Below are 2,586 nucleotides of genomic sequence, written 5' to 3' on the forward strand. Positions count from 1 at the left end.
CTTTTAAACTCTGTATTTCTGTCTGTAAATCATTAATAAGGGATTTCATCAAGATTTGACTTTCTTATCTACGCACACAAAATATACACCTGCTTCTTGTGTCACCCTGGACTTCAACACCATGCTTCATTTCACATGGTCAAGGCAAATGCAGAATATACTGGAATACAATATGGCGAAAAAGAACAGAAGTGAATAATCAAAGAAATATATGGGTGTGATATGTATGACTTAGACCTTAAGTAAGGGATGTACCATTCCAATTTTACACCAAAAAATACCCTGGTGACAGAGAAAAAAGGTATCATATAAATCCAAAAAGCAAAGTTCTGCTTTAATTGACTTAGGAATGCGGGTCCAGGCCTGGACTGGCGTTTATAACCCTTAAGACCGTTGCCAGTTATTTACATCGAAACTGTGGATTTGGAATCAAGTTGCAGGGACACAGCTGCCAACCAGCTAGGACAGCTACTGCATCCTCATGCAAACGGCAACTGCTTTTTAATGTAATTCCACCTCCATAGCCCAGAAAGCTGTAGCTATTCTTAGAACATTATGAAGTCAGATACTTACTGGCTCAAAATAAAGTTATCTGACCACGAGCTCATACTCAACCAAAAAGTAACAGATCAAGATTTCTTGATTTAACAAATACACATACTTCATTTGCAACAGGTGTACAGTAGTTGTTGGACAGGGAGAATTTACAGTGGGTCATGCGTACGTATAATGCAGCTTTGCACTCTTCAGTCTTTTTTTTCCTTTTTCTTTTTTTTTTTAAATAAGATTTTTGGACAGAACAGACAAATCAATCCCTTAAATGGAAACATTCTGCAATGCACACTGTAAGACGTGACAGAACTTGGCGGTGTGCACTGCAGTCACCCCAGCCCAGCACACACCTCTGTCACCATGCACAGTGCAAACCAACCAGGGGGCTGCCATTTGTTCATCATTAGTTACTTACAGTGCAACACAACAAAGAAATGTAGTGCAACAGAAGTACATCTGCAGCTTACTTCCTCCAACAACACGTGGCTTTAAGTGACTTGATGTTAGCTAAATCTTCAGTCTTGCTGAAGGCATCTAGTTAAACACAGACAAACCTCTGCTAAACCACAACCTTCATCTCTGCTGCTGGTTTATAAATAACAGGTAGGAACACAGTATGCTGCAAAGACTGAGAGAAGTGCTTAAGATTCAGATGAGACTGCCAAGCATCTTTGGGGGAATATTTCAGGGACTGCAGCAGGATGGCGCCAACTGGACGGTCAGGTTCGAGAATTGTCTAAAGAGAACGAGGCTGTCGCCTAAGAAATTTGCAGCCATTTCAAAATGCTTCTGCAGATCTCAGGGCCTCTTGGCTTAAAACATTCAAGGTGTGCAGGGGGTTCTTTTTCCCAGCCATTTAGAATATTCACGGAAGAAATTAGTATGAATGATTGTCAATATGCATAGTCACATCATCAGGCATTCATCACACATCCACAACGAATACAATTTAAATGCAAACTGGCTTACAATGACGTTTCTCTGTGCTCCCAGCACAAAACCTGGGGATATGTCTGCCTTTCTCACAGTCTGCATTATCTGTGCTGAAAATCAGGTATTTGTTCTAGAGCATAAAACCTTAAGCACTGCACAATAGTTAAATGTATTAATACATTGCTGAATCCAGTTGCACATAATTATGATGGAAGTATGCACAAGAACTACGGATCAGACCTACACAATTTTGCTCTTGATCTTCCCCCTACACTTTTCCATCTACTTCAAAACGAGTTGAGCTCTTCGTAACACTTCCCACATCAATCTTTCTCTCCGTTCATGTTGATACGCCATCTTCACATGACTTTACCGATCATTATTTACCAATCATGCTAAAAGTTCCTCTTCCCTCCCTTATCACTAAGTTGCTCACATATCATGCCTTATGGATCCCCCAAGAAAATGCCAAGCATGCTAAAGCACTGTGACTTCTTGCTGCAGCCCAGACAGCACCCCCTGGGAAGCTACAGCCCTCGGCACACCAGGAGCCAGGGATGCTTCTGCTCCAACAGACAGCTCTTCCTGCTGCTGGCCAGTTCATGAATTGAAGTGTGGAGGAAATTGCTACTATCACCACAAAAGAAAAATTATGCTAAAAGCTTAATCTGCTGCTAAGTTGCAACCATAGCCTCTTTCTCACCGCACGAACATAATCTGTTAAGACAGCACTGCAAGTATCTCTCCAGCATATCTGACAGCAATGTACAGACCAGCTTTGACAAAACCTCCTTCCAAGCAATTGACTCCCTATTTAATGCATCTATCTGGTTTACTGCCTCTTAAAATGAGGAATGTCCTCTGTCTGTTTAATGAGACATCAGCTGTCTTAACCTGAACCTTGGAGCAAAAGAGCATCTTCTGTAACAGCAAGGAGTTTGCCAAGGTAATCAAGGCAAGCATCCCTGGTAAAAGCCAGCGTGCAAATGAAATGCTCAGATGTGATTTTATTTCCCCTCTGACCTACTCATGACCAGTGTGGCAGTAACAGCCTCTCCCATATCTACTGTTTTCTCATGTGTTCCCTTCACAGGTCACTAG

This window comes from Lagopus leucura, unplaced genomic scaffold (assembly GCF_019238085.1).
Source record: "Lagopus leucura isolate 7727_CA_CO unplaced genomic scaffold, USGS_WTPT01 Super-Scaffold_73, whole genome shotgun sequence".
Lineage (NCBI taxonomy): Eukaryota > Metazoa > Chordata > Aves > Galliformes > Phasianidae > Lagopus > Lagopus leucura.